This window comes from Panicum virgatum, chromosome 8N, assembly GCF_016808335.1.
Source record: "Panicum virgatum strain AP13 chromosome 8N, P.virgatum_v5, whole genome shotgun sequence".
In the NCBI taxonomy this organism is placed as follows: Eukaryota; Viridiplantae; Streptophyta; class Magnoliopsida; order Poales; family Poaceae; genus Panicum; species Panicum virgatum.
The window spans coordinates 5,381,953-5,406,669 of NC_053152.1; positions in this window are offsets into that span (position 1 = coordinate 5,381,953).

The following is a 24,717-nucleotide window of genomic DNA, read 5'->3' on the forward strand; positions in this document are numbered from 1 at the left end:
CCCGTCGCCTCCGCCAGTCCCGAGACTGACGCCCGTCACCTCCACGACTTGGCGTCTTCAAACGCCGTCCGCCTCCTTGGTTGTGTGGCGCAAACCAAGAAACCCGCATTCCGTCGCCGCTTGCGCCCTTGATCCAGGAGTGGACGCCACAGCTGCCGCCCGGTCCTAGCTCCGGTCCCGACTGCCCTTCACCGCCGTCCACCGCACGGTCCATCGGCCACAGCACCTCCACGGCAGCTCTCCATCGACACTCAACGCCCGTGTACCTGCAATCCAAAGACCAAGTGCACGATCACACCGCACGATTGACAATTCACTCATCACAAGCAGGATAGAGTACTCAACATTCCTCAAAGGATTTCATCGGCGTTGGTGATCCTATTTTTTTCTCCATGACAAAATCTTGTCTTATCTTGCTACTCAACGTAATCCATTTGTGGGTTTGCTATTTGCCTGCATACTCTTATGAACACGAGCGACCGAAAGTTGTTGTGTTATGGAGTTAAGTGTAATAAATTATATGGAACAAAGAAAATGAAACTGTGCATTCTAATTAAATGTCGACCATTGATCTTAGTGAGAAAAATTTACTACAAAATGGGTAGTTTAGTCATTGTCACAGTGGGTCATTCACCTCCCGGGCTCCAATCTCTTCTACCCTTAGAGCATCTCCAAGAATGCCCAATACTAGTTCCTAAAACTCAGTTTTTGGAACCAACGTGAAAACTCTCGCTCCAACAGACGCTCAATTTAGTTGCCAAAATTCCGGCACGCCCATTTTTTTTGGAAGTTCCTAATCAAGGATTATTGGGAGTAAATTTATTAAGCACTCTTGGAGATGCTCTAAATGCCGCACCACACACATGAACAAATTGTGCTGACAGATCTCTCCCCATTGACGGTCCTCTCCACGGCCTCCTTCTCCGATTTCTGTCCAAACGAATGGCAATCAACATGTGCAGTGCACTGCTGGAGGTCCAGCTGGTGGGTGTGGCAACACAAATCAGCTGACTACTTGTTATCGCCATAAATTAACATGATTAATTTATGGGCCGAAAGCAAGATGAGCTTAAAGCAGAAAGTGAGAAAGACTTGTAAATCGGCTCCTGCATGAGCATATGGGCCATGTTGGCCATGTATCCTTAGATTTAGTTCAAGATTAGAGATAGAGTCCAATCGGGACAAGATTAGCTTAGATTATTTCCCAAGTCTCCGGACTATAAATATGTACCCTTTGTTATTCGTAAAGGAGAGCGTCATCACGTCTCGCAAACAACTCTCGGCACATCGCCACCCCTAATCCTAGGGTTTCATCCAAGTAAGCGCCATGCTGCCCTGATCGCTTCTTGCGATCAGGGCAGTGTAGTTCTTGCTTTTACCTTGGTATTACTCGTACTGAAGCGTTTTTGATGGCGAGTAATGCTAGTTATCCTGATGTTCGTAGCATGGCTTTTAGCAGATCTGTTATGCTTCGTTGCTTATAATCTACGAATATCATGTTGTCTCTATGCTATCACGTTTCAATCTCATGCTAGTTCTTGTCGCATAGAATTAGTCGCACAGAGGAAACACCCTGCTTCTTTTATGTCCAGTAGATCTAATCTGTTATGGTTTGCTCTTATTTTAGGAGTTGGCGTAATATCTGCTAGGTTAGGCCTTGCAAACGGATTGGACGATCCGGTGGCGTAGTAGATGCTTTATCTTGGCCTTGATAGGGATTGTTCCGGGAATCGGCTTTTGCTAGTTCTTAGGCCTCTCTTTTGGGTTCTGGTTTAGCTGTCTATTACGTTCATTAGGCCTAGTCACGTGTAGGATGTTTCGATCTAGCAGTGAAGCCTTTACCATCGTGGATTAGATTAGTTAGATTTAATTGAAGCAGCTTTACAGTTATTCGCTTTATTCATCGACATCTGGATAGTTGCAGATCCAATTTGACACCGAGACTCGATCGGCTCTTTAAAGCCGATGCAAGAGTCGTGCTGGGGAGCCGACCACGGCTCGGACTTACATTTACACGTGTCTTTGTATGCAAGAAACTGTTCGGAGCATGTCTGCACCCTCCTGATCGGGTATAGGTCAGGTGGCATGCCCAATTTTTCCACAAAACCTCTGGGCGCGTGACGGAATTGCGGGCCGTCGATGAGGGAGCAGTGCTTGCCAGCGCCCCAGCAACCTCCCGGCTCTTCGTGTTTCCCGTCGCTACTCGCCGGTGGGTTTCGACCGACAACACTACTGTGTTTAGCTGGCTGGTCAGACATTATTTTTCTATGACACCAAACCAGCACCAACCAGACAGCAGTACTTTTCTCTCATAACAAATCAGCTCCAGCCACTAACCACAGCCAGCCGAACAGAGTGACCTCACTGGCTTCTGCAGGCTCTGCGCTGCTGTGGCCGGAGTTCCAAGTTGCACTGGCGAACGCGTCCGCGATTCCAGGCGACAAGATGGCTGCCGCAGCCGCAGCCGCCGGCTGACAGGTCGGAACATAACTGGAGGTGCCGATTAAGGCAGAACTATAGATTACTGATGATCACGATCCAAATCAGGGGTTACGGATAAAAAGTAGAGATCTATATGTAGATATTTGGATCGTTGATTACTATAATTGCGATCCAAATCTATGGATCTATATGCAAATATTTAGATCGTTGATTACCGATCGCTATCCAAATTATGGATTATGTGTAAAAAAGTAGGTATCTATATATAAATAGTTGGATCATGATTACTGATTGTGAACTAAACTAGGGTTATTTGACAAAGTTTAAGGAGGTCATATGTAACTTTTTAGATCGCGATGAACCTGGGGCTATTTTTGCAAAACCATTAGATGAGAGGCCGGCGGCATGGCATCCAGCAAGGCCGCAAGCCAAACGATGGCACCCTTCCCGCCGTGCGTCCCCGCAGAGAAGCTACAGTGGTGGTGGCGCTGGCTGGCGTCTGTAGTAGCCCTGGGCAAAATTAACTGAGAACCGAACCGAAATAATCGAGAACCGGAATCGAGAAAATTCGGTTCTACTTCGGTTCCATGTTTTGAGGAACCGAAATTACTTGGTTATTTTGGTTCTTGAGCTAGGTTAACCGAAGAACCGAATCTAGGTTATTTTGGTTCTTGAGCTAGGTTAACCGAAGAACCGAATCTATGGAAAATTTAGCCCACCTATCCAAGGCCCAAGTCAGCCAAACTAGAAACCCTTGGTAAAACCCACTCCCACTCCCATCCCAGACCAATTCTCTACCTCCCACCCGACCCCCGCGACCGACAGCGCCCAGCCGCCCACCCGAGCGCCTCCACCTCGGCACCTCCGCAGCTCCACGTCACGTCCTTGACAAAGCTGACAGCCCGGCACGCCGCCGGCCGCCCCCAACGCCCCAATCCCCGCCGCCGTGGCCGCCGGTCCCCGCTCGGCCCACCCTGCATCGGCCAGTGCTCGCGTGCCCCATCGGCCGGCTCTGGTGTGGCGGAACCGCCCAATTTATCCCGGCTTAAGAGCGTCCGATCATCATTTAAAAGGGATAATCCAGCCAACGCTCTTAAAACGGAATAAATCCGGTAGTCCGTCGGGTTTCACCCGAATCATCCACCATACGACCATGTCTCAGATATGCGTACAGAATCGCTTTGCATTGGAGCATCAAATATTACACACCGACATTGAATGTATATCAGAAAAGCAAGATGAGATCTATTACACCATAAGCACAAACCTTAGTGCAAACCAGTTCTACAGATTTTTCAAATGCGTAGATCCTATAGCCGTAGGGTTGGTTAACATGCAGGCCTTATCTTAAAAGAGTTTGTAAAACATCCGGAGCTGTATGGACTCCACATACACTTCGGGTCTTGGTGCTTCACTCCTGTGGTTCTTCCAATAGCGCTGCTAAAAACATTTAAGCACAAATACTGAGTACAAAAAGCTACTCAGCAAGACTGACCCGACAAACTGAACATAAATACGTAAAATCAAGGAACATGCAAGGCTATTCAGAGTGGACTGGTATATTGGTTCAAAAAATTTGGACTAAAAAACGGTAACTTCCTAAACCGAGACTCTTATACCGATACTAGACTCAAGAAAAACATTAATTCATAGTCATTATGATAACTTTAGGTTCACAAGCAACAACTTTTATACTGGTTGCATCGTAATTAGATACGACGTTTAAGCGATATCAAACGGCATTCATATCCGAGAATTGCGATGATTCGAATCGATTTACATCCTGCAGGAGATAATTGGGTACACGTCACGTACAGCTTCCGGTAAGCTGTACGCGGCAACCTTTCACGAGAAGGATACTAAACCCTGAACCAAGATTACCAACACCCGGGTTCGCACCCCCGTGAAGGACCCCCTGTCGGGCCTGATCTCAACACGGGTTTCAGGCTACGACCCCGCCACCTATATCCACGTCGAGTGGGGTACAACTTAGTTCAAGAATTTAGGTCAACCATGCTACCGGGCTTACTGGTTCCATATGTCAGCATATGACCAGCTTGTTCAACGTTTGATCTACGGTCAAACATACCATAGTTCCTTATTGTTTCTTTAGAAGTGAGCATAGAGCCATAACTCCTCTTCTGCTCTGTACTCAACGACCACCATATTCATCAGCTATTGTCTTATTTCATCAAGTGAACCATCAAGTAATATCTAGACTTGTATTGCTTTTAGGGTAGGTTTCTTTTAGACTCTTTGGTTTGATCTAACTAGTTGAGAAGGTGGCAAAGATGTCCTTAAAGCAAGGAAGTTGAATATGCATCAAATGGGTTTCAAGCAACTCCTAGACTTAAGCATTCACATGCGATAACATGAAATAATAACAATAATTAGGAAATTAGTAGGTGTAGATGCTCCGGTGCTTGCCTTGCTCCGATTCGGAAGGTGAAGCTTCAACTTGAAGTTCTTGTACGAGCTTTATCCTGATCAACTTCCTTTCTCTTCTTCTGAAGCCTCGGATGATGGCTCGACGAGCTTGACTTAGATGACCTTGACTTCAGGTTCTAGTCGCAATGGGATGCAATATTAGTGCATGAATGCAAAGCATTTGGAAGAATTGAATTACAACTTTACACCTCCTATAAAGTTGTAATCCAACACCCTAACACACTTATAAACTCTGCCCACATGAAGCTTAACCCACCATTTTCTTAATTACTAACCTATCCTAAGCATTTTCTTTTATTAAACAAAAGGGTTTCAAAATTAATTTCTAACTCAAAACCTAATTCTTATGAATTATAAAGCAATTGTGATTAAATAAATCATTATTCAAATTTTGTACCTTTTATAATTATTAAGTACTTATTTAAATACCTTACATAAAAGGCATTGAAATAAATACTCAATACTATTATTATTTTTCCTAGGGTTTAAAATTTTTAATGCATAAAAGAAAATAAAACAAACCTAATAAAATTGGTTTAACTATTTTTGGACATTTCTACAACTTATAAGCAATTTTGAAAGAAAACCCCTCTAACTTCTCCTCCTTCTCTACTTAACTCTTTTTTCTTTCACTTAACCCCCTCACTTTTCTTTTCTTCTTCCCTCAGGTCCTTTCTTCTTTGGGTTAATTGGATCCATGCCATTACAATTTTTCAAGTTTTGTGATCTGCCATTACAATTCACCTATTTCGAATGATGCCATTACAATTCTTTGCTTCTCTGAGTCATGCCATTTTATACGTATTTGATGCCCTCGGACCCACGTGTAGGTGTCCATATTACCGTACAGACCAAATTGCCCCTACTATGAATCTCTCACTCCACTCAGATAGCCGGTCCCACATGTCATCCCCTACGTCTGTCCATCCATTCATCCCTGCGCAGTACTCCTCTTCCTTCTCGATCTCGTGCACATACATGCGGCCGCATCTCCATGAGCTCCATCCCGTAATCCTAGCCCAGAGACCCGCCGCCGCCGGCCACTGGAGCCGCGCCGCCGCCGTCGCCTGGAGCCGCTCACCACTGCCCGGGAGACCGCTCGCCGCCGCGGGGAGCCGCACCCGCCGGGTGCACGCAGGGCCGCGCCGAGCCTCGCCCACCGCTGGCGCGCAGGGAGTCGCCGCCGTTGCTTGCGTCGGTGCCGCCCGCCGGCGCGGGGAGCTCGCCCGCCAATTGCGCAGGGCCGCGGGAGCCTCGCCGCACCGCCGTGGGCATGCAGCTTGGAGCGGAGCTCGCTGCCGCCGCCCCTGCTCCGCGGCCGCACCGTCATGCCACGCCTCTACGCCGCCCCTGCTCCGCGACCGAACCGCCGGGGACCGAACGCGCCGCCACCCCTGCTCCGCACGCGCAACGACGTGCCGCACTTCCGCCACTGCTCCGCGTGCGCGCCACCAGGACGCGCTCTGCGCCATGCCTGCGAGCCCGCGCCGGCGTTGCCGTGCCACGCCTCCGCCCATGCTCCGCGCACGCCGCGCCTGCGAGGCCTGCGCCGGCGCCGCCGTGCCGCGCTCCTGCCCTACTCCGCATGCTCCACCGAGCAGCGCTCGGCGCCACGCCTGCGAGCTCGCGCCGGCGCCGTCGTGGCATGGCTCCGCCCATGCTCCATGTGCGCGCAGCGCCTGAGAGGCCCGCGCCGGTGCCGCTCTTCGCGCGAGGACGACACCGCGCGCCCGCGCTGCCTCCACGACGCGCTCGAGGAACTCGCCGCACTGGCCGACGTCCACCAAGGCATGCGACTGCATGACGGCGGCGGCGTGGCTTGGGAACAACCGCGGAAACGACATGAACGGGATGGAACATGGAGAGCACGATCTTTAGGAGGTTGCTTACGTTCGATTTGAGCCGTTGGGTGGGCGGAATGGTGGCCAGCGGGTGGAGTTCGGCAGGGAGGCCGAAGCTTCGAGCGGCGTTAATGGCGGCTGGAGGTTGGCTGGGCTGATTCCCGTCGATTTGGCCAGTCAGGATCTCGGCTGGGGTTTGGGGAAGGTGGTCGTGGGAGGAATTGAGGTGCATCGGGGTGTAGCCGGTTGATTTGGCCGGGGACTGGAGGGCGGAGGCTCTGCTCGAGCGGATGCGCTTTGTCCAGAGGAGGAAGAAGAGAGGGCCGAATGCGAGAGAGAGGAGGAGACGCTGGCGGCTCGGTCGATCCGGCACCGGCGGCCTGCGGCGCGTCCACAGGGGCTGCCGCGCAGGGGCCGAGGTCGCGGTGGAGAACTGGAGGATGGCTAGAGGTTGAAGGAGAAACTAATGTGTGGGGTCCACATGTCAGCGAGTGGAGGAACAGAAACAGTAGGGGTGTTTTAGTCCATACAGAAGATGCGTATGCATACAATGGCCTGGCAGTGGGCCTAGGCACCCATAAGACGTAGAAAATGGCAGTACTCGATGTATCCGTGAATTGTAATGGCACGGTTCCAAATAGCTGAATTGTAATGGTAGAACTCCGAACTTGAATATTTGTAATGGCACGAAACAAATTAACCCTTCTACTTTTCCCTCACGGAAGGCCTTCTACCTCTGTTTTCCCGTGAAACAGAAAGGGGTGGAGCCCAGGCAGGCCGCCGGTGGCAAGCCTCGCCGGAGGACGGCTCTGGCCCACGGCCTTCTCCTCTACCTTATCCACCACTTGGCCCCCAAAACCCCCTCGGACCTGCCTCATCCCAACGGGAGCACGCTCGCCCACAGTAGCATGGCCGCGGCGCACGGCGACCGGCCGTGCCGAGGGCTCCCGCCCTTGACCAGCTACTCAGGAAGCACCTCCGCGCCTCCAGGAACCCTCCCCGTCCCTCACACTCGACCATGCCCCACCGGAGCGGGGCTCCCCGCGGTGGCGCCCCATGGTCGCAGTTCGGCCATGGCAACGGCGCACGTTCCAGCCGCTCTGGGCATGGAACAGGCTACCAAACAGACACTGCTCGAAAAAGACCATCTACGCCCTCCTCCAAACCACCCAGAATGGCATCTAGGCACCATAAAGATCCTTCTCACCAGTGCATCCTCTCTGCATAGCTCGACAGCAGCCGAGAAAGAAGACAACGGCGATGAGGTTGCTCCAGTGGATGGCTGAGGCTCGGGTCCGCTAAAAAGGGTCCGTGGGTATGTGGTGGCGCTGCTGGTGCAAGGAATTGGACAGAGGTTGAGCAACGATAGCGAATTTGGCCGGTGATGTGCTTGCGGCCGAGAGGAAGAAGAAGTACGAATGGATCCTAGATGGATGAGCTCAAGGGCAATTTATTTGAATCTTGCACCAGCTTCGTGCCCTCCACCTCCTGCCTGCATGCTTGCTCGTGTCCCAGCTGCAAGCATTGTTATATTGTGATCCAAATTCTAGTGGGAGATTGTTAGAATTTGAGTTTGGCCCATTAAATATTTCAGTTATTCCAAATAAATCCCAAAGACCCATGTGATGCAAATTTTTAATCCCATATTGCTAGTAGAAGTTAAGGAGACCATGTGACTCTCATATATATCTAACCAATAGGCTTCACCGGAGAATATCAATATGATTATTCCTCTTATAAGCCGCCGTTAGGCATTGTAGGGGTTTTCCACGTAAAATTCTTGTGTCTTCCTGCAGTTTGATTCCTTTGTTCTTCGTCATTTTCTCGTCGTCGCTTCTAACAAGTGGTACCAGAGCCATGGTTTCAAGTTAGGGTTTCGTGATGGCGTCGATGAAGTATGATCTACCGATATTGGACTACAAGATGAGGTTCTCGCTGTGGCAAGTCAAGATGAGAGCTATTCTAGCGCAAATCAATGATCTTGATGAGGCACTGGAAAAATTCGGGAAGAAGAAGAAGGATGAGTGGACCGATGAGGAGAAGCGCAAGGACTGTAAGTCTCTTTCTCTTATTCAGATTCATCTATCTAATGATATTCTGCAAGAAGTGCTGCCGAAAAAGACTGCTGCAGAATTATGGCTGAAACTGGAATCGATCTGCATGTCGAAAGATCTTACCAGTAAGTTGCATATGAAGTTGAAGCTGTACACGCTTAAGATGCAGGAGGGTGATTCGGTGATGGGTCACCTATCTGTCTTCAAGGAGATCGTTGCTGATCTAGGGTCGATGGTGGTTATGTATGAAGATGAGGACTTAGGTCTTCTCTTATTATGCTCTTTGCCAAGTTCTTATACAAGTTTTCGTGACACCATACTATTAATCCATGATGAACTACCCTTACAGAAGTTTGTGAGGCACTCCAGTCTAAGGAGAAGATGAAAGGCATGGTGCAGACAGATGGCTCATCCTCTAGGGGCGACGCTTTGTATGTTAGAGGCAGATCAGAGCAAAGATCCTCAAGTGATAACAACGATCGTGGCAAGAGCAATGACGGTAGAGACCGCTCCCAGTCCAAAGGTCCCAAGAAGAAATTCTGTAAGTATTGCAAGAAGAAATCTCATATGATTGAAGATTGCTGGAAATTATAGAATAAGGGGAAGAGGAATAATAAATCTGATGGTAAGGCTAGTGTTGCTTCTGCTGGTGAAAACTCTGAGTCAGATTGTTTGGTTGTCTTTGCTGGTTGTGTTGTTGGTCATGATGAGTGGATACTTGATTCTGCATGTTCCTTTCATATCTGCACTAACAGAGATTGGTTCAGTTCCTATGAGTCTTTGCAGAACGGTGATTTTGTGCGCATGGGAGATGATAACTCGTGCGAGATTGTTGGCATCGTTTCTGTTCAGATCAAGACCCATGATGGCATGATTCGCACACTAAAAAATGTAAGGCACATACCAGGGATGAAAAGAAATCTGATCTCGTTTCGCACACTTGATAAAGAAGGACTCAAATACACCGGTTCAGGTGGAGTTGTGAAGGTATCTAATTGTTCTCTTGTATGTTTGCTGGGTGATCTCAATCCTTCAAATTTATATGTTCTCAGAGGTTGTACTTTGCATGGTTCTGTTTCTGCTGCTAATGTTGCTAATGCTGAACCTAGTAAGACTGGCCTTTGGCATATGCGTCTTGGACACATGAGTGAACTTGGTATGGCAGAATTGATGAAGAAAAACCTGCTGGATGGCTGCATTCTGAGTGGCAAGAAGTTCTGTGAGCATTGTGTATTTTGTAAGCACAAGAGGGTAAAATTCAATATCTCTGTTCATACCACAAAAGGTACACTTGATTATGTTCATGCTGATTTATGGGGTCCTTCACGTAAGCCTTCATATGGTGGTGCTCATTATATGCTTACCATTATTGATGATTACTCTAGAAGAGTCTGGCCTTATTTTCTAAAAAATAAAGATGATACTTTTGCTGCTTTTACAGAGTGGAAAGTTGTGATAGAAAGGCAAACTGAGAAGAAGATCAAGATCCTTCGGACTGATAATGGTGGAGAGTTCTGTTTAGTTGCTTTTGATGATTATTGCAGAAAAGAAGGCATTGTTAGGCATCACACCATCCCATACACTCCGCAGCAGAATGGTGTGGCTGAGCGCATGAACAGGACTATCATCTCGAAGGCTCGTTGAATGTTGTCTAATGCCCGTATGAACAAACGTTTTTGGGCTGAGGCTGCTAATACTGTATGTTATTTGATCAACAGGTCGCATTCTATTCCACTCAACAAGAAGACTCCTCTTGAGGTATGGTCTAGTACACCTGCAGATTATTCACACTTGAGAGTTTTTGGCTGCACTGCTTATGCTCATGTTGATAATGAAAAATTAGAGCCTAGAGCTATTAAATGTCTGTTTCTTGGTTATGGTTCGGGAGTCAAAGGATATAAATTGTGGAATCCTGAACTAGAAAGACTTTCATGAGCGGAAGTGTTGTTTTCAATGAGTCTGTGATGTTTACTGACAGTTTATCCACAGATAATGCTTTAGTTGAGAAATTGCAGTCATAAGTTAGTGTGCAGGTGGAGCTTATGGATGACCAGAAAAATGAAGTTATTGGTAACGATGTTCCAGATAGTGTTCCTGATACTGTTCAGCACTCACCTCCAGTTTCACAGTCTGATTTGCAGCATGAGGAGGATGTAGATTTACCTATTGCTCTTCGCAGATCAAAGAGGAGTTGTGGACCTCCAAACCGTTTAATTGAGGAGTGTAATCTGACTTATTATGCTTTGAGTTGTGCTGAACAGGTGGAGGATGCTTGTGAGCTAGCAACATATTCTGACTTGTGGAAATTTGGATTCCATATTTCAAACTTGAGTGCTCTTTGTTGAAATTTGCTGTTTGACACTCTTCAAAGGATTTAACATTCAAACATTCCAAACTTTTCAAATTTAGATGAAGTTTGACCGAATTCATTCCAATTTGACTTTTCTTTACTCTATTTTCTTTCCTTTTTCTTCCTTTTTTTCATCTCCTATTCTTCTTCTTAACCCTAGCTGCTTAGGGTTGATCCATGCTCATAATAAGGTGGGGTGTCACATCCGGACCCCTGCACCCCAAGTTCCTGACCCGGCGAGGCGGTGATCGTTCCCGCCCAGGCGCCCAGCGCACAGATCCAAGCTCCAGCAGGTTAGGGTGGCGGCGAGCGCGTGAGCGGCGGCGGCCACCCCGGTGGCCAGCGCGTGCACAGCTCAGCAGCGGCGCCTTCCTCCCGGGCGAGAGCAATGGCAGAGGAGGTGAACGACGGCGCTGGTAGGCGACGACGAGTTGAGTTTTTTTTTTTTCTGATTTTGGAACCTGTGTTGAGATTGGTTCGGTTAGTTCAGTTATAACCAAAACTGAACCGAACTAACCAAAATCGAATTTGCTCGGTTCTCACTTCTGAAAAGAATCGATTGGTTCCTATTTTTCAAGAACCGAACTTGTGTTGGAACCGAGGAACCGAACCGATCGGTTCGGTTCGGTTAGTACCGAATGCCCAGGGTTAGTCTGTACCTCGCCGGAGGGGAGAAGCGGTGAGCGTCCATGGCGGTGGCGTGGACAAGGGCGGGAACCAATTTCTTTCGGTTCCTCTTTTTCTCAGGCTGCTACAGCACGGGTCTGCTCGTCGCCTCGTATCTCCATTCTCTGGCCACGTATTCCAGGTATTCATCTCTCCCTCCGATAGCTCCATTACGCATGCCAATGCCATTGTCTCGGTTCGCATTTGTGCTGAGTGGATGCCTGCCGCTGCCTGGCGCACAATAGCACACCACGTTTTCGATGCTTTGCCGACGATGACATGCTCCGGTGGGTTGGGTGCTCTCGAAAGGGCGTTGTGTTGACACAAAATCGCGCCAACACACTCGAATGCGCTAGAATGCGCGAACGATCGTCAAAACGATCAACACCCGCGAAACCCTGGGCGGACCGGTCTGACCGGTTTCGCCGACCGGTCTAACCGGTGCAGGCAGGGGCTCGCTGGAAACCTAGAACAGCGAGCTCGGGAGGGACCCCGTCGGAGCTCGTGATCGTAGGGTTGCTCTGAGGTCGGCAGGCCACTCAGAACGTCTTCAAATGCCAGCCGGGACGAAGGAAGAAAGCAATCTAGGGTTGGAAAAGACTAGGGTTTGAGAGGTAAAAGTAATGCGATTTTTTGTATTGATTCGATTGGGAATCACCTCAATCGGCCTTAGCCTTTATATTTATAGGCCGGGGAAGACGTACCCCTTCACGAGTAGGATTACATGAGGACTCTTTACAAAAAATCTAATTCTACTTGGACTGTACAGACCTGACCGGTCTGACCGGTCGGCCCGACCGGTCGACCTCAGCAGATGCCAAATTTGATTGTCAACATATGCCCCCCCTGCTTTTTGGTGAGTTTCACAAGCCAAAAAGCAAGAACTATCTTGATGTACATGTTTTACACAGGGCATACAACTCTAAAAAACAAAACTAAGGGCGATATACAATACCGGCCGTCTTTGTCTTCATGCACTTTGCCATATGCTAGGATAAAATTTCTTCAAGTATCTCCCGTTGATAGCTCTAGGTAGACGCTCACCTTGCAACGTCTCCATCATATATGAATTACCGAAGATAACCTTGATAATCTTGTAGGGACCCTCCCAACTTTGCGACCATTTGCCAAACTTGTTGCTTTTCATCCCAAGAGGCAAAATTGTCTTCCAAACTAAATCTCCAACCTGAAAAGACTTAAGTTTTACCTTCTTATTGTAGGCTCTAGCCACCCGAAGCTTGTCCTTCTCAATTTCCTTCAAAGCCTTCAAACGCTTATCGGTTATCTCATCAATATTATCCATCATCATATCATGATAATCAACAGCGGAGAGGTCATTTTGTTTTGCTAATCTATATGCGTCCAGATTTACCTCAACAGGTAAAACGGCCTCTTGACCATACACAAGCTCAAAAGGAGTAACCTTAGTAGCACCATGTCTAGATATACGATGAGCCCATAACGCTTCGAATAACACTTCATGTCATCTCCTAGGATTTTCTTCTATCTTCTTCTTGACAAGTTTGATCAAAATCTTATTACTAGACTCAGGCCTGCCCATTGGCCTGAGCATAGTATGGAGATGAATTGAGCAATTTAATCTTGTAAGATTCGGCAAAGGCACGCACCTCTTTTGATATAAATGAAGTACCTTGATCCGTTGTTAAAGTTTGTGGAATGCCGAATCTATGAATAATATGCTCAGTAATAAACTCAATTACCTCTTTATGCGTCATATTCTTCAAAGGAACCGCTTCGGTCCATTTAGTGAAATAATCCGTAGCAACCAACACGAAGCGATGCCCCTTTGAAGATGGAGGATTAATTTGTCCAATGAAATCCAACCCCCAACCTCGGAACGGCCATGGTTTAATAATAGGATGCATCAACGCAGCAGGCACCAATTGCAAATCTACCAAACCGCTGACATTCTTCACACCCTTTATAGTACTTGAAACAATCGGATAGCATAGTGGGCCAATAAAAACCGGCTCTTCTAAGTAACCACTTCATCTTAGGAGCCGATTGATGAGTACCACAAATACCTTCATGAACCTCACCCATAGCAATCCGGGCCTGATCCGAGTCTAAACATTTGAGGAGCAAATCTTCGGCAGTTCGACGATAAAGTTTGTCGTCAATTAAAATATACTTGAAAGCCAAACGCCGAATATTTCTCTCTGCACCACGACCAGGATCTCTCAAATATGATATAAGAGGGACCCTCCAATCCTGAGCTTCGGCCGAAACAATTGAATCAACTTTTTTGGCCGAATTAGAATTAGCAGCTGCATCACCGGTCAGACCGGTCTCTGGACCGGTCAGACCGGTCTGGGCGGTCAGACCGGTATCGCCGACCGGTCGAACCGGTGTGTCCAGAACCAGAAACTCGGCTTTCGTTTGCATCGGCTTGCGAATGTTGAAATATTTTTTTGTAACATTATAACCAGATGCCTACTGAGCCAGAGTATTTGCCTTTTCATTTTCTTCCCTCGGTATATGTTTAATAATAAATTCATCGAAGGAGGAGATAATATCAAGGCATTTATGAAGATATGCATTTAGAGAACCGTTATAGCATTGGCATACCTTAGATACTTGCTGCACCACCAGAAGAGAATCTCCAAAGGCTTCAACATGCTTCACGCCCATGGATTGCAAGAATTCCAAGCCAAATAAAAGAGCCTCATATTCAACTTGGTTATTTGTGCACTCTTCTTCCAATCGGTTTGAAAATTCAAAAACAGCACCATTCGGAGAAATAAGAACAGCACCAATCTCTTGACCATCATCACAAACCGATCCATCAAAGTACAACTTCCATGGTGTGCAAGTAATATAACCGGCTTCTAAATCATGCTTGTCACTAATCCGATGCTCAACAATAAAATCCGCTACAATTTGGCCTCTCATAGATTTTAAAGGTTCACAAGCCAAATCATACTCAACCAAAGCATAAGCCCACTTACCGATTCTCCCACTCAAAATCGATTTCTGTAACATATGTTTGATCACATCAATTTGACATACTACTATGCAAGTACTAGATAATAGATAATGTTTCAATTTGGTACAAGCATAATAAAGAGACAAACATAACTTCTCAATGAATGTATACCTCGTCTCTGCATCAATAAGTCGTCGGCTCAAATATGTAATAATATATTCCTTCCCTTCAGTCTCTTGAGTCAAAACAGCCCCAATAACCTTGTCTTCAGCAGCCACATAAAGTCTGAAAGGTACTCCTCTCTTAGGTGCTTTGAGTACAGGTGGTGAAGACAAATAAATCTTGATCTTCTCAAATGCTTCTTGCTGTTTTGCCCCCCAAGTAAATTCGGTTTCATCTCTTAACCGAAGAATAGGAGTAAAAGCATCAATCTTCCCGGACAAGTTAGATATAAATCTTCTCAAGAAATTCACCTTGCCCAAGAACTTCTGTAAATCATTCTTGCATGTAGGGGCTTCAACCTTCTTCATGGCTTCAACTCTCTTAGGATCAATCTCTATTCCCTTCTCATGAATAATGAAGCCAAGAAACTTTCCAGCCGATACACCAAAAGCACATTTGAGTGGATTCATTTTCAAGCCATACCGGCGCATCCTCTCAAGAGCAAGTCTCAAATCGGCTAAATGATGATCTAAACCGGCCGATTTAATGACAATATCATCAATGTACACTTTCAAGATGACACCAATCAAATCATGAAAGATTAAATTCATAGCTCTTTGATAAGTAGCAGCCGCATTTTTCAAACCGAAAGTCATAACCACCCACTCAAACAAACAGACAAATCCTGGACATCTAAAGACCGTTTTAGATATATCTTCTCCGGCCATAAATATTTGATTGTAACCAGCGTTACCATCAAGAAAACTAATGACACGATGTCCGGAAGCCTCATTAATCAACATATCGGCTATAGGCATAGGATATTCATCTTTGGGAGTAGCTTTATCAAGAACTCTAAAATCAATGCACACTCTAATTTTCCCCGAATCCTTTTTCTCAACAAGCACAATATTAGAGATCCAATTAGCATAACGACAAGACCGAATAAATCCAGCATCAAGTAAACGATTAATTTCAGTTTTAATTCGGTCATAAATAATGGGATTGAAATGCCTAACCGGTTGTTTATAAGGTCTAAAACCGGCTTTAATTGGCAAACGATGCTCAACAAGATCACGACTCAAACCAGGCATTTCATGATACTCCCAAGCAAAACAATCAACATATTCCTTTAATAAATTAACCAAATCGACTTTATATTCAGCCGATAAATTTTTGTTTACAAAGGTCGGCCTAGGAATAGTTCCATCACCAATATCTACCTTCTCTAAAGGATCAGCCGATGCAAACCCTTGGCCCAACTTATCTAGATCACCAGAATCTTCAATGGCTTCACACATATCGTTTGTGCGCGCCCGATATTGATCTAGCCTCTGCTGCAGCCATTCTGCGTTGGACCGGTCTGATTGGTCGGGGTGTCCGGTCTGACCGGTAGACCCTGTGCGCTGAACAAGACAGGACCGGTCTGACTGGTCGGCACTGGCGGTCTGACTGGTCGCCTCTGGAATTTCTGTTGTACTCATCTGATTTACATTAAATGATTTAGCCGATTATTCATCGTCTTTAGCACAGCAGAAACAAAACCATCCTTAGTGCAACTGATCAAATCATAATCGGACAAATCCACGCCCGATAAACACTTGACATTGTCGTGTGCACTAATGGAATCCGAATCGGCTAAAGCAACAAAGGATGAAGTGTCCCCATGGACAATCTCAACCTCATCGCCGATCCACTGAACAAGAAACTGATGCAAGGTAGAAGCAACACACTGATTTGCATGAATCCAATCCCTCCCAAGAATCAAATTGTAATTACCTTGCACTTCTGTGATGAAGAAAGCTGTAGCAAGCGTCTTACTTCCAATGGTGAGCTCCATGGAAGCAACTCCTTTGGCGCTAAGGGGCTCGCTCCCTCCAACACCACTGACGGTCATGTTCGTCTTGATCAGGTCTTCGTCTTGGCCACCGAGCTTCTTGTACAGCGAGTAGGGCATAAGATTTACAATGGCCCCACCATCTATTAGCATGCGAGTCACCAGCTTCCCGTTGATGTGTCCCCTCATATAAAGAGCCTTCAAATGGTTGTCCTCTTCGCTTGGCTTCTGGAACACAGCTTCACGGGGCCCGAACTGAAGATGAGCCAACTCCTCCTCCGGAACTACGAAGTAATCCGAAGATAAGTGCACCACATTGATCTCCATATTGGTGCGCTCTGGAGACACTTCGTAGTCTACCAATTCCTCATCTTCAGCTGTCGGAGGAACTGTTGGGGCTTCATCAATAGAAGGAACCGAAACAGGCTGCACCGATTCGGCTGTTGCCTCTGCACTGTGCTCGACCGGTCTGACCGGTTGGTCAGAGCGGTCTGACCGGTCCTCATGACCGGTCTGACCGGTCGGCTGTGGCGGTCCGACCGGTCTGTCTGGCTGGTCAGCTGCCTTAGCTTTCCACACCTTGCTTTGAGGGAACATAGGCCTGTATCTGTTGAATTCGTCATCCCTCATCTTCTCCTTCTCCTGTTCCTTCTTTTCTTTGTTGCGGAGGCGCTGCAATTTCCTTTTTTGAGTATGAGTTAGTCCCGAAGGGCACCATCTAGGCTGATGGTACTTATCCGCTGCGCTTTTGCTGCTACCAGCCTCATGATCATTGGCCATGACCAGCTTTTGCGAAGGAACGTCAACCGATGCATCTATATCCATCGGTTTCTTGCCTGTATCTCTTATGGGCACTTCGATTTCACCGATTTGAATAACATCGGCTTTGGGCTTTTCTGAATCAACCACGGTCTTCTGCTCCCCCCTCTTTTCCTTGACGCGATATTCAAACCTTGGAACAGGAGCTTGACCTGGCTTATGATGAGGCCGGTCTGACCGGTCAGTGTGTACCGGTCTGACCGGTGCAACCTGCTGCCCTGGAGCGGATTGACGTGGTCCCAATCGGTCATGCACTGGCATCCTGGAGCTTTCCCCTTGATAATGTGGAGGATAAGGCAACGGGAAACACTGCATCCATACCCCCCCATGTTCCCATGCCGGATTTGTTGCATTTGAAGCCGGTGGCATCCATGGCATGGTAGCATACATCTTCTGAGGAGGATATAATGTGACAACATCACCTCTGCGCCTGCTGGATTCCCTTCTTGGGGACGCTGGACGATCTTGACGTGGCGGTGAACACGGTCTCTTTTTTAACGGCCGATCGTTTTGAACGGCCTTTGTATACTTGTTCAACAACTGGTTGAAGGTGGGCTTTTGATTAGCAGTTCTTCCCTGCACCTTCACTTCGTTGGTCTTCCAAGTACCGACTTCCGGACGTTTCGGCTTGAAGGTCCGGGGACGGTCACCAGGGCGGTCTGACCGGTTGGAAGAACCGGTCTGACCGGTCGGACCGGTCTGACCGGTCGTGCCTGATCAGCAGACCGATTTTCTGATGGAGAACTCCCTTGCCCCCCAAGTCTGGGATTTCTGACAATGATCTTCAGAGTACTCTTGCCATCATCAGTTTTCTCTTTGATAACTTCTCGGGCAAGGATCTTGTCACTTGTGTTCATCGGTCTTGGATCACCGATGACAACATGCTTTCCCTTAGCTCCTTCGGCTTGTTCCGGCCGAATGAGCACCTTTGGATTGTTCAATTCCAGCGTATGAACAGGGAAATGAGCTTTGTCAATCTGCATCTCAGAAAGTACCAATCAGTCCTTCATTAATGGCCGATTGTACCTGTCGACGAAAAACATTACAATCGTTAGTAGCATGAGATGTAGAGTTATGCCACTTACAATATGCATGTCGTTTAAGATCGTCGGGAGATGGAATAACATGCGATAATCGGATGTTACCATTCTTAAGTAATTCATCAAAAATCCGATCACACTTAGAAATATCAAAAGTAAACTTCGGCTCCTCCTGCCGATTCTTTTGAATCGGCTTGAGAGACGGAACCATCCGAATCATGATCAAGAATGTGTGTGTTGGACCGATGAGGCTTGAAAGTATCTTTGGCATTTTTAAGTTTAAATTCTAAACCCATGACTTTGACTTGCAAGAAATTCACGGTATGATATTCAAAGCCCTCAAGTTTCTCTTTCAAATAAGAACGTAAACCATTAAATGCCAAATCCGCCAAATCTTTTTCGGAAATTGTCAAACTAAAACACCGATTTTTAATCTCTTTAAATCTTTTGAAATAATCCAAAGAAGATTCATCACGTCCTTGCCTAATCGATGTTAAATCCAACAATTTCGCTTCGGTTTCCCCACTAAAGAAGTGATCATGAAATTTACGCTCCAATTGAGCCCAATTGCGAATAGAGTTAGGAGCAAGTGAAGAAAACCAAGAGAAAGCTGTTCCAGTCAAAGATAAAGAAAATAAACGCACACGTAAAGCATCATTAAAACCAGCTTCCCCTAACTGCAATACATATTGACTAATGTGTTCCCAAGTTGTACGAGAATCATCACCATTAAATTTAGTAAACTCAGGAATATGCCAACCAGCAGGAAAAGGAGTGTATAGAACTCAGAAAACCGATGTGCATTAGGATTTCCATGTGCCATCGTCTGTAACGAAGTTGGGATCGGTCCTTGATTAGGTCCAGATCCCTGCGATACTCCCGCTACAGCAGCAATGCGGGGCGGTGTATAAAGTGACAATTCATTAGTTCGGCTAGGGGCAGCCGAACCTGGAATTGTCTCGAGAGGCGTCGGCGACGGCACTGAGTAACCGGTCTGACCGGTCGTACTGGTCTGACCGGTCTATGGGACCGGTCCGACCGGTGCTGTGTGCACGGTCGATGGTGGCGGGGTTTGCCCTGAAAACGAGTTCGGACGGCATACCATAAAGTGGTTCAGATGTGAACTCAAGGGTAGCCGAACTCGGATCTGATGAGTTAGGATCTGACATAGGTTGTTTACCTTTAAGCGCATCAACATCAGTACTCAATTTAACTAACATGTCACCTGTGGCAGCTTGTGCAGTAATAATCTTCTGATCCATTAAAGATGACATCCTATCAAACATATCAGATGGAGAAAGGCTTACATTGGGGATCTCTTCAATCTTATCCTGGTTAAACTTGAGAGACGGCAGCACGAACTCCTCTACCCTTTTGACGAGGCCACCACGATCCTTATTGAAGCCCTTCAAGAATTGTGCCTTGACGTGCTCCTCCACAAGAAGGTAGGCCTTGCGTTCCTCCTCGGTGAGCTCCTCCATGGTAGCCGTGATGATGTTTCCTTGTTGATTTCTGAAGAGCCCATCTTCTTTAGGGAGTAGATCAGATCGGTTTTAAAACCAGATTAATCTGTCCCCAGCAGAGTCGCCAAAAAGTATGTTGACACAAAATCGCGCCAACACACTCGAATGTGCTAGAATGCGCGAACGATCGTCAAAACGATCAACACCCGCGAAACCCTGGGCGGACCGGTCTGACCGGTTTCGCCGACCGGTCTAACCGGTGCAGGCAGGGGCTCGCTGGAAACCTAGAACAGCGAGCTCGGGAGGGACCCCGTCGGAGCTCGTGATCGTAGGGTTGCTCTGAGGTCGGCAGGCCACTCAGAACGTCTTCAAACGCCGCCGGGACGAAGGAAGAAAGCAATCTAGGGTTGGAAAAGACTAGGGTTTGAGAGATAAAAGTAATGCGATTTTTTGTATTGATTCGATTGGGAATCACCTCAATCGGCCTTAGCCTTTATATTTATAGGCCGGGGAAGACGTACCCCTTCACGAGTAGGATTACATAAGGACTCTTTACAAAAAATCTAATTCTACTCGGACTGTACAGACCTGACCGGTCGGCCCGACCGGTCAGACCGGTCGACCTCAGCAGATGCCAAATTTGACTGTCAAAACGTTGTTGGTTACGGAAGCGTCGGTCTTCGGTGCTTCAAGCACAATGTAGCGACCTGCGACCGCCGTGGGAATGAACTAACCATTTCTCTGGACTCTGGTCGAATTCTGCTCAGGCTGCCAGGCGCCAGCTTATCAGCCTTCAGTCGCCACAGTGTGACAGTGACCACCTCTTCTTGGCTCCCCGGAGGAATCAGTGGAGCAGGAGGAGCAGGGGGAGGAGGACGATGCGGAGGAATACGAGGACTGGAAGAACGACTCATTGATGAAATCCTTCTTGCCTGAACTTACTCGAATCTTGTGTTCTCCCAGCAGTCCAGCTGAATCTTGTGGCATCATCTTGGTGCCTTGTTCAGTTACGAACTTATGATGGGGGTGAAAACTCCTCCTACCACACTAGAACAATGCGCGGCGTTGCCGCGCAAAAGTGGCCCTCCTTTTGATTTGTTGTTGTATTATTAAATGTTTAATATATTTACGTTTAGTTTTGTGATAATATAAAGGTTACGAATGTTGTGGAAATGGAGTTGATTAGTTGTTGTGGGCTCCACGGTGAGAAGACTTATGGCCTTCATTGTCGTGTCATGTTGCATGCGTGATTTGCATGTTATGGTATCTTTTATGCTCGTTGATTTGAAAGTTGACATGATTTTATTGACATTTTATTTTTTGGTAAGGATAGAATAGACATTGACCATATTTAATACTTTTATTGGATACCTTTTATCATAAGTTTGTAACTAAGCGAACAAAAATGGATTCATATTTTTCTGTTTTTCTACATTTTTCTTTATATTTTACAAACTGTCAGGATGCATTTGTAATTTCATGAAAGGTAGATGGGATTTTCAAAAAGTTGTGTGAGAGAGGCTGATGGACGGCAAGTCGTATTTTGACAAAGTTTGGAAATTTTTATGAAAACTTTCCAGTGAGAGGTCGGTGGACGGCGGGTCATATTTTAACAAAGTTGGGGGTTTGTAAAATAATTCCTGAGAGGTCTTTAGATGGTGGGTGTGATTTCCATAAAGTCCAGCGGGGTTTCGCAATATGACCGAACCTCTAGTGCACGATCTGTATGTTCGCGATCCAACAACCATCTTGTTTTGGCTTACGTGGAAGTGCTGTGGTCTAGAGTGCGACCAGGTTTCAGTCATTAAAGATGCCATCGAGGTACCTTTTCTATTCTTTTTTTTATTAGTTTATTTATATTCCACTCTCTTTGTGTTTACCCATGTGCAAGTTTACTTGCTCTTACTGCCTTTGTCACCGGCCTAATTCCTTCTCAGTTCCTTGTGTAAGACCAGACAGACGACCAGAAGGGGTGAATGAGATTCTTTAAAAATTCTCCAAAAGAACAAGATTTTTCTGAATTCAACCCGACGCATCTCTCTTCTAACCACCAAGGCGACACAAGCCAACAAGTGACGAGTTCATCCTAGGAATAGTTAGGAGAAGCTCGACTCAAAGCAGAAGTAAGTGAAAGTCAATTTATACGAGTAAGACACAACACAAAGCAGAAGCAAAGATTACCAAGTGCCGAAAAAGTTTTCACTTAACCAAGAATTTAAGAGCTATCTGACATGCAAGCAAATCCACAAGAAAAGTTCAGCTCACCGGTCATCCAAATAAATAATTGGTGAGTGCATAACCACATTGAACAAAAGACCAATAATTAATTTGCTCTATACATGCGCATGCAAGAAACAGAAGCAAGCCAACCATCCAACTGAGAAGCTTTGAACTAAAATTACGAGCTCAAGATTATTTAGGTAGCAAGCTAATCAAACTACTTAAAAGGCTGACCAAAGCATGTAAGGATTAATGTGAGAAGAGTTGAAAATAAAGCTGCCCCCACCCACACACACACAAGGCTTGGCGCCGGCCTGCTCCTTGTGCTTGCTGCTGGCCGTGCGTGAGCTTGCTCGCGCCTGCCTCTACACGGCCTGCCAACCACCTTGGGCTGCGCGTGGAAGGGCAGCGCCGCCTCGGCAGCGCCCAGCAGCAGCTTTGGGCTGCTTCCTTGGTTGCCGATCCAGCACCTGCCAGGCCCGCTCACCCCTTGAGCCGGCGTCTTTTTCTTTTTTATATTTAAAAAAAATTCAAAAATATATGTCCGTTTTGAAAAATTTCGAAAATGGCCCCCCGGTCTCCCGGCCCAGGGGCGACAGGGTCCTGTCGCACAAGCAACGGGCGACAGGACCTCAATGTATTTTTTTTTGAATTTGCAAAGAGGTCCTTGGCCGGGGGGGCGACAGGCCCCCCCTACGGGCGACGGTGGGTCTCCCATCTTATATAAGCTCTGGCCTCTATTTCCTTCTCATATGAGCCCAAAAATTGCACCAAAAATTCAGAAAAAAAGAGAGGGGTGAGGAGAAGAAAAGCGGCGAAGCTCTGCCGAATTCCGCACTTGTGATCTACAGGTAACTTCCGTATGAATCCGTTGATATTGTATAACAATTTAATTTAATTAGCGGATTAGCTGAATTAGATTTGGTGCTTTAGAACACTCGTTTAGTATTACAATTTCAGTACTATTACAGACTTGTTTTTAAATTAATTATGAATTAGAATAGAATTATGATAGTTCCTTATTGATATTGCAGCTTAAGGCAATGGCTGCCTCCAATTATGGAGGATTTTCATGTACCGAAGAAAAATCTAGTATAATACTTGATATCATGACCCATCTTGTTATCAGTAAGAAGTTGGATCCATTAGCGGATGGTACGATAGAGATGGTGTTGTCCAAAGTAGTAGAGTTTAAAGATTTCACATTATTTCGAGGTATTACAACGCAAGATGTAAATGGACACCTGCTAGAATGTCGGAAGATATACATGAGAGTATGTGAACTAGCGAATCATTCTAATATCATTGGATTCTTACAAAGTTCTTGTAAGATATGGATACGGCCAGAGGTGTATGAGATGCACATTAAGGTAACTCCCATTCAGTTCTAATCCCGTCCGTCATTTGGAATCCATATGTTTGAAACAGTAACATTGTTGTTTAATTATATGCTAGGATTACCCCGAGGACACGGAGTTGATTAACAAATTGATACCAAATTTCCGTAAATTGGTGTGTATCTTCGGTGGAGTTATGCCGCAAACTAGGCGAAGGAGGTGGAGAAGATCTTCAGGTGATAGTACTTGGCCTCCACAAGAACAGATGACCGGAGATTCGTCAAGTCATGCTGCAGCACCTAAAGCACCAAGTTGTGTTAACTGGGATGACGACATGGATGACTTCATGGCCCCCAAACCATGGCCTCCAACAGATGATGTTCCTCCCCCTGTACATGAACCTAGATCCCGAAAAGAGAGAAAGAGAAAGGGAAGAGGTTCGTCAAGTCATGCTGCAGCACCTCAAGCACCAACTTGTGTTAACTGGGATGACGACATGGATGACTTTATGCCCCCAAACCATGGCCTCCAATACATGATGTTCCTCCCCCTGTACATGAACGTAGATCCAAAAAAGAGAGAAAGTGAAAGGCAAGAGGTTCGTCGAGCCATACTACACCACCTGCAGCACCACCATCTGTCAACTGGGATGACGACCTAGATGATTTCATGCCATGATCTATAACATACGATGTTCATCGGTTTAAGATATATTCGCATTTAGTATTGTTAATGATGTATCATGCTTGTATGTATATCTCGTACCTAACTTGCATTCACTGGACATGTACATAATGTCGAGTTTGAATCGTAGTTAGTTCTAATGGAGCATCGAGGCATAAACATACCATCTATCGTATGTAATGGAAAATACGAGAGTGATCAGAGACGAACGTTGAAGTGTACAAATAAGCGGTCCATAGCTATCTCATTACAAATAAACATCAGAGATACAAACATCGGATATATCTAACCACCCCTAGGGCGTCGGACCCTCTTAGCCCTCTGCTGGGCACGGACATGGCCCTCGGAGTAGGTGTGACGATCCGGAGACCTCACCTGTCGCTCAGGACGCACAAAGGGCTGCGGTG